Source organism: Falco rusticolus, chromosome 2, assembly GCF_015220075.1.
Source record: "Falco rusticolus isolate bFalRus1 chromosome 2, bFalRus1.pri, whole genome shotgun sequence".
Classification (NCBI taxonomy): Eukaryota; Metazoa; Chordata; class Aves; order Falconiformes; family Falconidae; genus Falco; species Falco rusticolus.
In genome coordinates this window covers 82740600-82752938 of record NC_051188.1, presented here as the reverse complement: position 1 = coordinate 82752938, position 12339 = coordinate 82740600, and positions in this window count along the sequence as shown.

Here is a 12339-nt window from a genome sequence, read left to right as displayed (position 1 = left end):
GGCAGGAGGGATCGGGTCGGGGCAGGGAAAGAGCAAACTTGTGCCGCAGTAGTTGGACGTGCAGAGGCAGGACAGCACTGGCAGGGTTCCCCGGGAAGGGCAGGTCTCCAGGGCCTCCCACCGCCAGCTCCATCCCTTCCCCCCGCCGTTGCAATCGCCCCCTTTTCACACCCGCAGCCTGCGCGAGGAGCGGCCTCCGCTGCCGGGGGGGTGGCAGCAGCTCCCCCTGCCCCCGCAGCTCGACCCCGCTCGGGAGGGCTGCTGCCTGCGAGCCCTGCACGGAGGTCACGACCAGCGGCGCAGGCAGATGGAAAATCCCAGTTCCTGCCTCACATAAACAAGGTGGGGACGGGCAGAGCGGCCCTGGGCGCTGCGCGGGAGGGGAAGGGCGTGGGGTCCCTCCTCCATGGCCCGCTGCCCGCTCAGCCACAGCTCTTGCCCGGGGAGCTCCCTCCTCCGGCGGGCAGAGGCCGCGCTGCAGTGCGCGGAGGCGGATGCTCCGGGGGTTCTGTCCGGGGAAGGTACGGGGCCGCCGGCGGGAAGGGACCTCCGGGGGCGGTCCCGGGAGCGGGGGCCGCCCGGGCAGGGCGCCGGCACGGCAGCGGAGCAGAGCTTCTGCCCGGCGTCCTCGGTCCCGCGGCGCGCCCGCCCCCCGCGCCGCTCGCAGCTCTCGCCCACGCGTGCACTTACACGCACGCACGGTGAGTCACACGGGCACGCCGCCTCTCGCACACCGTGTCACGCATACGCTCCGTGTGGCACACACACAGCCTCTTTTCGATGGCGCCGTGTCACGCACACGTTCCGTGTCACACGAACATTGATTCCCACGCACCCTCGCTGCCTCTCTCGGGGAAGCACGCCAGCTCTCACACATTCGCTGCCTCTCTCACCCGGGACACACACCGAGGAGCTCGCATACAGCCAGACTCTCTCACACCCGGGCTCTGTCACACGGCCACACACGCTCACGCTCCGGGTTTCCCACGCAGGCACACGCGCGCCGCCTCCCTCGCAGCACTCTCCCGGTCCCCCACGCACATCGTCTCGCAGGCGCTCGCCGCCGCAGGCTTCCACACACTGAGCCGCACGCCGTCCCCGGCTGCTCCCCGGGCACGTCGCCACCCACACACCCACACGGAGCCTCCGCCGCTCACGCCCGGGGCGACGGGCGGCCCCAGAGCCGTGCTCGGCCGCGTGTATGCGCTTGTGGGAAACCCGAGGACCATCCCTTCGGCCCCTTTGGCAGCGCTCCGCCACCACCGCCGGGCCAGCTGCGCGGCCCCGGTCCGGAACAGCTTGTGTTTGTTCCCACCAGACGGGAGGGCGGGGGGGGGGAGGAAGGGTCAGCCGGTCCCGAACCGCGCAGACCGGGGCAGGGGGCACCGCGGGGCGCGGGCAGCGGCGGAGGCTCCACCTGCCGCGGGGCATCCCCGTGGGGGGACATCCCCCCCCCCGGGACACCTCCGCCCCGCTCCTCCTTCGCTGCCACGCTTTATTTCACCCCCCCTCCCCCCACCCCCCAGCCCCGTCTCCCCCCGCTTCGTCCCGTCCCCTTCCAGGCTAATACTGCGGCTGTGCTCCGGCCCCCGGGCGGGTGGCCCCGGCCGAGGCAGCGCCGTGCGCTCGGCGGCTGCGATGTGCGTGCTGCCAGAGCCAGCCAGGGAAAGGCCAACAGCGCCCGAGGCGCGGGCAGAGGTATCGGTTGATCTCTTGGCAGATCTGAGAGCGGTTTGGCCGCCGCAGCCGGGAGGCGGGCCCGGATTATTCATCACGGGCGGACGAACACAATTCCTCCCCCCCTCCCCCCCCTCCGCCAGCCCTGGATATTTTGTCCCGGCCGTGCAAACAATATTCAACTTGTATCCTCTTCCGTGAAGGCACCGGGAAGCCGGCGGCTGCCAGGAACAGGCTCCCGTGCACCGCACGGCAGCGGGATCCTGTTTCCCTCGCAGCCAGCGCAAAGCGGGTTCTCCGCGGGCAGCGGACGCTTTCTGCCCCCGCCCGGCACACGGCGGCGGCCCCCGGGTCCTGCCAGGCGTCCCTGGCGAGGGGGTGGCCGCCGCCCGGCTCCCGGCCGCAGGCGAGGGCCCCCGGCGTGCAGCCGCAGCTTTGCAAACCGCACGATCGCAGCTCTCGGAGGGCGGCGCGGAGCTGGCAGCCAGCGCTGCCTGCCCGTGCCAAGCCGCGGGCACAGCGGGGCTCGGCGGCCCCGGGCGCAGCGCTGCGCTCACCAGCCAAGGCCGAAATAAAAGCCAGCTCCGCAAGCGCCCCCGGGGTTTGCCTGGCGCCGGTTTCCCCTTTTCCGCCCGGCAGCCGCCAGGGAAGAGCGATCCTCGCCCCAGCGGGAGCCACCGGCGGCGCGGGGGGGGGGGCGGGGGGAGGAGGGGGGGGAGGAGAGCTCCCCTGGGCCCCCCTTGCCGACCCCGATCCCGCGGAGCCCAGCGGCAGCCGGGCTTCCCTCGCCCCCTATTGGAAACCGCCGCGCGGTGCGGGGCCGCGGCCATGGGGGTTCCCCTACACGCCCCCCTCGACCGGGCCGCCGCCTCCGGGCGCAGGAAACGTCCCCGCCGCGCTCAGCGGCGAGCTGCGGCTGCGGCACAGCCCGAGCGGGGCCCGGGGGCCGCGGGCGTCCTTCCCCTTCCCTTCACGTTTCCCTTTCCCCTTCCTTTCCTCGGCCCCCCCGCTGGGCCCCCCCCGCGAGCGCACTCAGCCGAGTCCATCTTGCTCTTAAATCAAGCCGGGATATTTAAAGCCTAAGTCCCGGTTCATTTTCGTCCTGGACCAAAGGCGCTGGCTACTTATTCGGGCAGCTATTGAAATACCTCCCCCGACCTCCCCTCGAGGTTACGAGCGTTTGCTGCCGGAGAATGTCACCAGACTGTTTGGTCCCGCCGCCCCGGCTCACCGGGACGCGCCGCGGGAGCCGGGGAGCGTTGCTGAGGGCGAGGGGGGGATGTGCTTTGGGGCGCCGAAGGGAAAAGACCTCTTTTCAGCCAGAGAACCGCGGTACTTCACGCCCACTTCGTGGTTTATTACTACAGGAGGAATCTGTTTGTAGTCAAACCGTATTACATTGGGCCGTATCGATTTTCCAGCAGTACTCCCCACCGATTTAATTGTTTTTAGGAATGTCAATTGCAGCTCTCACGTTCCCTGAATTCATCAGCGCTCAAATGATAAACCTCATCATCTCATACGGCAATCTCCTCGTTCCTTTCTGCCTGCCCCTCTCGCCCCCCCCCCCCCCCCCAGCCCCACACACTGACCGCGCCGTGTGTGTCTCAGGGTATATTAAACTTCATGCAGCGCCCCAGCAGCGTGCTCCCACCTCTCTCCGATTCATAGCCCCTCCACTCCATCTTTGAAGTTTTAATGTCTTGAAATTAATGCACTGAAGAAATACACCCCTAAATTAGCCACGGTTCCTGGTTTCGGGTTCTACGGCTCAAAATCCCCATTGCAGCGCTGAGCAGAAAATACAGAAAAAAACCCCAACCAACCACCAAAAAGAAAAAAAAAAACAACCAACCAAACAAAAAAACCCCAACCCACACAGAGAAGTCATCGAGTCTTTAAAAAATAATTAGGAAGAAAAACAAGCTGAAACTGCGGACAAGGCGCTGGAAACTCCACGCTGCTGCTGCTCGTGGTTGCGCTAATCCCTGCAGGCGGGAGCAAGCCAGTGCCTCGCCCGCCGCTCCGGCCTCCGACTCCGCGCTCGGCCGCCCCCCCGCGACGGTGGGGACACGCGTGGGCAGCCGCGGGGAATCCTGCCAGCTCCTGGCCAAGGTCACCAGGCTCCCAGAGGTGTTGCCGGAGGGTGTGTGTGGGGCTACGCGGTGCGACCCTCCCGCGGCGGGGACGGACTCCCGAGGGCCAGTGTGGGGACCGTCCCGGGACGGCGAGCGCAGCCCGCAGTGCCCGTAGGAGGACAGCGTCGCGGCCGGTCCCCGCGGGAGGGGACGGCTGTCGCCGAGCGCCGCTTAGCACAGTTTTTCCGGCAGCTTTTCCTGTTGCTGCTGCTGCGGCTGCCCGGGAACCACTTCTCCCCCCTCACAATGCGCTCCGCGGGCAGGCTCAGTCCCCGCGGCGGATTCCCGCCGTGGCAGCCGTTAAGCGGGATCCTTCCCAGGCGCACTCGGCGCGTTAGTCCCCAGAAATACAGTAAAGAGCCTTGATGGGGAGCAGTTTCGTTTGTGCTACAAAGTTAGCTGCTATCGCTTGGGGTGGCTGCGGGGGGTGGGGGTGTCACTGCATGGGTGGGAGATCAAAGGCTTGATGCGAGCTTCCCCCCGGCGCCCCTATTTAGAGGGATCGGGACTTAGCGGGCGACCCGCAGGCAGGAGCTTCTCCCCGTGGTGAGTTTGGGATCCTCTAGAACGTTTAAGGCGACGGCAGCGACCGCCCTGAAAGCAAGAATTACCTTGCAAACTCAGGTAGGACCACCCTCCCCCCCAGACTAATAAGATGTGCGGGCAGCGCTGCCCGTTACCCCCTCCCCCCCGAAATTTCCGCTCAGCGAGGGGACCCAAGCACCCTAAAACATCACTCGCACGTAGCGCCGGGGGGGGGGAAGCCCAGGCTCTGACCCTTCGCTCCGTTCAGGAACCCCGGGACTTGACTTGATCCCGCTTTTGCTTTCTGCCATCTCCTTCGCACGGCATCCTCCTGCTCCTCCTCAGGGGGAAGGGCAGGGAAAACCTTGCTGCTGGCTCCGTTACCGGGAGGGCTGCGAAGCCGTGCGGAGCGAGGAGCAAGTTGCGCGCCCGCGGTGTGCCAGGCGCGGGGAAGCGGGGTACCGGGGTGCGCGCGGGGGCATTTCGCACCCCGCTCCCCCCGCCGGGGGCCGGAGGGTGGTGACGGGGGAAAGTGGCGACGGGCGGCACCACCGGGCATCCATCACCTTGCGCTGCTGTCTCCCGCGGGCAGCCCTCGGCTGCTGTTTATTTTGTTATCAAATCAATTAAGCTGCCGCTGTCGTATAAAACGGGGGCGGGAGGGGAGGGAGGAGGGGGTTTGGAGTAGGGCTGTGGCCACGCCTTTGATACCGTCTCACCAAAGCAAAGAGCTCCTCCTGTTGGAGAAATGTTTTCCAGCTGGATGGGAAACCCAGCACGCAAGCGATTTATTATTTTATTTTGTGTTATGTGGGTTTATGTTATTATTTTCTTTTACCTTCTTTCAGTTTTACTTTATTTCATTTTTACTTTATTTCACTTCATCTGTCGGTGGTCCCTGCACCAGCAATCACGCCAGGCACCTGGTTCATATGCTGTCGTGTAATCTACTTCTCTATCGCCGTCATGGCTGGCCACTGACGCAGGTGGGAGGCCTGGTCAAACACTGACCCCCAAACGCTGGACCCTTCCTGTGCCGTGCACAGGGACCCAGCCCCGGAAACACCAACAGTGCCCCAACAATACCTGGCACTTTGTAAGTAATGTGTAACAGATGTGGGATTTCTAGGTATGGCCCGAAGTCTCCCATAATCTGCAGTAATCAGTGGTCACTGGAAAGATTTATGCTGGCTCCTGGGGCTATCAAATCAGCTCTTATGCAGGGTAATAACTGACCTGTGCACTACTAAGTTCATGTCCAGGATTACCTTGAAGTTCTTTTAACCTTATGGTTTCTGTGGAATGAACTAAGCTGAACTGGGTAGCCATTATAATCACAACCGTTATCTTTTGGGGAAACATCAGAAAAAGCCAGGTATTTGAGGAGCAAGGAGATTCTCTCAGAGCCTTGGGATTTGCTGGGAAGAGCTTCTCTTGAAGGTGGCATCTGGCTGGAAGCCTTGGTCTGGCTGCCTGAGGAGAGCACCTGGCCAGCCTGCCTGCGAAGAGCAGGGCTGCCAGATTTCAAGCAGGGACTTTTGCTCCCTCTGTTTAGATGAGCTCTGCTCTTTACCTCTCTAGTTGCTGCCAATGATTTAAGACTGTACCCTACTAAATAGTGGCATGTTCTTATCTGATTCTTTTATAGTAGTGCAAAGAGGATCATGATCTCTTCAGTGACAGAATGCTATGGTGGAAGAGGTACTTACCCATTGCATTCTCTCCTGGCTGATGTGATCTAACCAGGGGGCCTGAACCCTGTAACTGGGCTACTTTAATCCCAAGGTATAATGCAAGATGGACCCTGGCTTCTCTTCCTACCCTGCCTTTCCCCAAGGTACAGGACTACTTACTCCATCAACCTCCTCTTCTTCTTTCACTCATTTGCTTCCTGGGAGCCACAGACGCCGAGTCTTTTGGAGATCCCTTGCACTTTGGCATGCCACTGGGGGAAGGAAGAGTTGTTCGGAGGGTGCAGAGCTCCTGCAGCTCCCTGCTACTCAGATGTGGACAGCATCCTGCAGCTGCGAGGAAAAGAGTGCGATAGTGGTGGTGGGAGTTCAGGGAAGGTGGAGGAGAGGTGGAGTTACAGCAAGGCTGGGCATTGCAGAGCAAGGCGAGGCGATGGGGCACCTCCAGGCAAGTGTCAGACAGGTATTGGTCATACCTGTATCGCACCAACTGGCATCTGGTCAGCAGAGGTCATGGACATTTTGAACTGTGATACTACTGGGATAGCAATGCTCATTACAGATACTGTCATCAGGACAAAAATGGTGCTTATGCTCCCTCCCCATGTTGTAAGTACTCTGAAGGCAGAGTCCAGTGTGCTGGGTAGGTATCCCATGGGAGATGCTTTCAAAAATAGCCACTGAGTATGAAGGCCTTAACTTCTGGGCATTCAGCTACACCCCATATGCAAAAGCAGGTGCACTTGGAATCGGCAGCTATTACAAAAAAATATCCTAGCTTAATTCTGGTTGGCCAAAAATGGATAAAAATGCTAAGACATGTAGTAGTGTTGGAGGACGGTGGAAACTGGCAGCAGAGGTGCACTTTAAGATATTTTCTACTGCTTTTGCACTATGAGTTTACCCATTTTAGAATCATTTGTTTTGTCACCTTTGCTAAGTACAGTTTATTTCTGTTGTTTAACCAACAGCTGCACTCTCCCAGGCCACCTGCTCCTCCTACCCCACCCTGCAGCAGCCCCGAGCTTTGTGAGGTACTAGGGCCATGTCCTAGCCAGTGCACAGCGTAATGGCAAAAAGGCAGTCTTATGTATTCACACCAACATGGGGAGAGAAGTGGGAGGGGGAAAACTTAGTGAAGTCAACAGTTGTGACCTTAAGGTGTCAACAAAACAATCTGGAAAGAATGACAACAAAGTATTGTTTTGTTATGTTTTGTGGTTACTCCTTACTGCCACTCTTGTCTTCTCTCAAAATTTACTGAAAAGAGAGAAAAAAAAAGTGTCTCACCTATACCAGGCACTACCAGAGGCATAGAAATAATGAAGTTGCCAGTGAAGTCCTCAGCCAGCTCTCGCAATCTGCAAGCGTCATTTCACCTTCTCCACATTACGTCAGCCACATCCACCACCCACAACCCACACACCTCCTCCCTCTCTCCCCACACAAGGTGCCTAACCATTAAGCTCAAACTGTGTGGCGTGGTTTGCAAAAGGAGCAATTGTGTGGATCGGCGGTGTCCTGTGAAGCAGCTGGGGTTCAGGGTATGTGGTCTTAGCAGCTGGTGGAAGGGTGCTATGTGAGAGGATTGTGGTTGATGCAAATCTTTTGTTGCTTGTAAACGGGAATTGATTGTAGGAGGGTTCATGATTTTGAGAAGTTCTGACCTGCTCCCTGTGATAGTGTGTGAGTTAGGTGGTGCACTGAGGAAGTATGGTGCTGCATTTTGTTTTCTTGACAGGCGAGTCTTGCATGTGGGCTTCAGGTTAAAGGTTTTGAGTGGGAAGGGAAGGAGGAAGCCTGTGCGTTCTAGAAGTCGGTGGGGTGACATGCCGAAGGTGAAACTGTGGTTAAGGGCTTCAAAACCTGAGTGAAGGCTTGGCTAGGAACTTCATGGCTTTCTAATGTTTTTGTTGGTGGGATGTGCCATGAGCAACTCTTAACGGATTTTTAACAATATTTTTGGTTTGGTGGGATTTCTGTGCAAACATTGACAGATGGCATGGGTAGCTCATGTATTTTCATCTCTGTTCCTCCTGTAGTGTCTTGCAAAGCCCTAAATATTCACGTATCACCTCACTTTCTGACTGACCTCTTTACTTGACTCCTCTTCTCTGTCTCCTTTTCCAGATCATGTCCTGTATTCATTCTATATTCTGTTGTTCCTAGAGCCCAGGCTAACCCTTTTCTCCTGTCTTCTGACTCTTCAGTCAGCTCTTTCACTGCTCTTTTTTTACAGAATCACTGGAGATAGCCATATAAGTTGATATATTACGGGCACTGAGAAAAAAAAAAGGTGGCAAAGGAGGGAGAAAGGGGATATGTATGGGATAGTAAGGAGGGCAGCAGGAGGAGGGGTGGTGAAGGTACTGAAGTATAGGTGGGGGCGGGCTTGTCTGTAATGTGCTCTGTGGGTTTTCAGGACTGACAAGCTCCAAGGGGGAGGGAGATGTGAGAAAACGGGTCTGTAGCCAAGCTGGACCTGAGCAGAAAGAAACAGAGGAACTGCATGCTGACAAAGCCTAGGCAGCCCCTCTACCCTGAGCATCTCTGATGTAAGCTCTCCCTCCCCTTCCATGCTGCCCCCCACAACCTTACTGCTGCAGCTGTGCTGCATCTCCTCTGCCCCTGCCAGCTGAGCTGACCGTGGCACAGCTAACCAATATGCTGGGGGAAGAGACTGAGGGAACAGAAACAGGGTTGGGTTCCCGGGGGATTAAAAGCCCAGGAGCCTGTACCCCTGCGGGGGTAGCCCTCAGAGGGAGCCCCTCACTCTTGCCTCAGCTTTGTGGTGCAGTCGGGGCTGGTATGCACTGGCACAGAGGTGCAGCTCCTTTGGCACAAACTGAGTGCAGAAGAGTGGAAGGTGACATGGGCGAGACATCTGCAAGGAGCGCTGCTCAAATACTACTGATCTGATGTGGTACCTCAGGGCCTGGGGCCAGGCTTAGTCCTTTGCCCCTCTACTGCAGAGATGCTGGAGCATTTGGGGCTTAGCAGGGCTTAATCACTTACACACATCCAATGCTCAGCCGCTTGCTGATCCCATCATGTGCGCACGCATGCATGCATATCCCACTCATCTCACTCCCCTGTTACCTTGAAAACCCACCTCTGTAATTTCTATTATCAGGTGAGCAGTGCAAGAGAAAGAAGGCTTTTAAATTCACACTGCTGGCAAACCTGACCTAGTCCTGTTGGCTAAACTCAGTATAACTTGGATCTGCCACCTGAGGTGGGAAGAATGATTTGTGGTGCCTGAAATTTCCCAGGTACAAAGCAACAGAATCCTTGAGGTGACGTCAGATCTTCCATCTGTAATATCTGACATTTACAATTATTTAGAAATAAATGTGAAAGAAAATGAGCATCATTTAGAAGTGAGTAGATACGTCAGAAAACAATGTGTTAACCCCTCTCTGCCTTATGGAAGAGCTAGCCTCTAAAATCTGGAGATTGAACTCAATCAGGAAAGTTTGATACAGAGGGATTTGATTCCTGTTTTGGCTGCAAATTCCAAGCCAGCTTTAATGATGGCCCCAATACTGATATCCTCCCTCTTATTTAATTGAGCACAGTTTACTTTAGCTAATATGCACACCAGAGTCCCCTAATATGAATCCCTACCATAAGAAATCACTGACACGCCTTCAAAATGCCACGGGAAGTGTTCAGTCATCACTTGAGAAAAGAGAAGATATTCCAAATGACTGAAAATGGGGTGTATAAAAGGAAGGAGTTAATATTTAAACAGGCTCTGAATTCCCCCCATTAGAGAAGCACCAGGAGTGAATTTGTCCCTTGCCTTTGCACTCATACACACCTCTGCAACAGTCACCTTGCCTTTTTTTGTGGTGCAAGCCAGACGAGGAACTGATCCGAGCTTTCGAGCAACAGGCTGTAGGTTATCAGCATCACAGGGTGGCTGGTTTGTTTATACAGCTCCTAAAGGAGGTGATGGATTAGCCACTCTTTTTGCACCCTACTGAAACTAAAAATGTTTCTGGCCTCACCTTAAAGGAAGAAACTGGGTATTTGCCTCTATGTTCAGTGTTTTGAACCAGATGGCCAGAGCCAGACAAAAGACAGGTGTGAGCCAAATTACAAGAATATAAACATTTGTGACAAATCACTCCAGTAACCTTTCTTCCTCTTTCTTGACAGCTTAATGCTGCTATAGATGTTAGCTTGTGTGGGACAGGTAAGAAGGCTGGCAGGGCTTAGTTAAACATAGTTTTAAATGCTAGATTAGAAAAACCATGAAATTTTACTAGGTTGTGGAAGATTGGGCTCTCCTTTGTTAGCGATTCTTACCGAAGACAAACTTTACTGGTATTCGTGTCTAAAAATACTTTAAAAACTGCTTCTTGGGGAAGAATATAGACTCCAGGTGCCTGACCACAACAGTAAATTGCTGTCAGTGACACAGCCTATGCATATTTAGGGGACCTAGCTTTGCCCTCTCCTTGACAGGATAGTGGGTTGCCTTGGGGTTCATCTGCTCATATCACTTTCATCTGTCATGACATATTCATATGCAACCCAGCTGCTGAAGCTTACACTAAGAAAGGAAACTTAAAAGTAATTGGTTGATGTTTATGTTGTTCCTTAGGCTACACCTGCATAGTCCTTTTCAAGGCTTGCTATTTGAAGAATCATTGACCTTACATATATATACTGTCCTATATCTTAAGTAATACACCTTTCTACTGTTAACCTTTAAATAATGCAAGTGCAGAAAAAGCCTTGTCACTGCTGAGCATCACCCAGTAAAATCTGACTGCAGTTTAATGCCAATACTAAATACATCATAACATTTTAGTAAACTCATTTCTGAGGTGAGACTGATTCTCTTAGATTTACTGGGAGATTAGACACCTTTTCAACTTGAGAGTTTTAGAAATGCTCATTGTTGGAGCCAGCAATCTGAAGATGATGAAAGCTTTTGTGCTGGGGCTGAGCTTGGTTTGCTGCAAACTACCCAAGACAAAATTGTGTCCCACCACAGGCATCTGCCTCAGACTCAGTCCCTGCAACAGAGACATTTGGGGTCTCCTGGCAAAGCAGCCATTGTCACAGCGGGCCCTGCCTCCTCCAGTGCTGGGTGAGGAGATGACACCCTGGTCCTGCCCTAGCTCTCCATGAAATGGCAGTCTATGGGCTCAGATCTCAACAAGGAGCAGTGAGTATGTTGGTACTGTGCTGTGTATAGGAGTTATCCTGGTGAAGAGGGGAGCACAGACTAGGTGAAGAATATGGCAGTGGCCACTTCTCTCTGAAGTGATTCCGAAAGGGATTCAGGCTGAATGATGCTGAATCGTCACAGTAATAAAGTGATAATCATTGATTTGAGTATCCCCAGCACAGCATTGAGTCTTAAATTTTATCATTAACCTGGCTGATACAGTTATAGGGAAAATGAAGTGTGTAGCCACCATCTTTCATTTAAAAGACCAGTTAAGCTGAAATAGGTAGCTATGGAAATAGGTAGAAGAGGATGTCTGTAGGTATGATAGGTAGGAGAAGCCATATGGACAGCTTCCGGAAAGTCAGCCAGCAAGCAGTAAGCATAGCATCACTTGTAGCATGACTGAGAAAATGCTCAGAGAAAGGGCTCTGGGGTTAAAGTGCTTCCAGAAAAAAGCTGAATCTATAAGCCAAGAAATTGTCTCCTTTTGCTTAATTCCTCCTGCATTCTAGGAATCAAGCATTTGCAAATAAACAGGGCTGCACTAAAGAAATAACTCACTGTTCCCAATTTCTAATAGAAGTGAATGCTAAACTTTAGCCATGCTGCCCACCAAAAAGAGCAACTATGCATTGAAGAAGATGCAAAAATATAAATTCATTTTCAAGAAATTAAAATTGTCCATGTTTCTTTCTGGTAACTCCCAAGCTGTGTTTTCTATGATACCTTGCCTCTGGTTCTGCATGGAAAAAGCAGTAAAAAAACTTGCAGGTTAACAATACGGCAAAATGCCCTTATTTATGGTCTTTGAGGCTTGCAAATGCTGAGCCCTTGTCTATTCTAGAGAAATGGCCGTAGAGTACTGTGACCGCCAGGTCACTCTGAGCCAGCATAAGCTCCCGTGCACGCAGGGCTATGGCTGCTGCTGGCTGTGCGTAGCACTGCCTTGGCTCCCTTTGCTCCCAGTGGAGTTAGCACTGTCAGCAGTGTTGGCACAGCCTCAGCTTGGGTTGTGTGCTTAGGCGATATGCTCTGTATATAGCAATATGCTATATATATATGTGTATGGTATTTCCTTAGGCAGTACGTTACTAGTATTGGGAAAGGTTTAAGGGGGGTG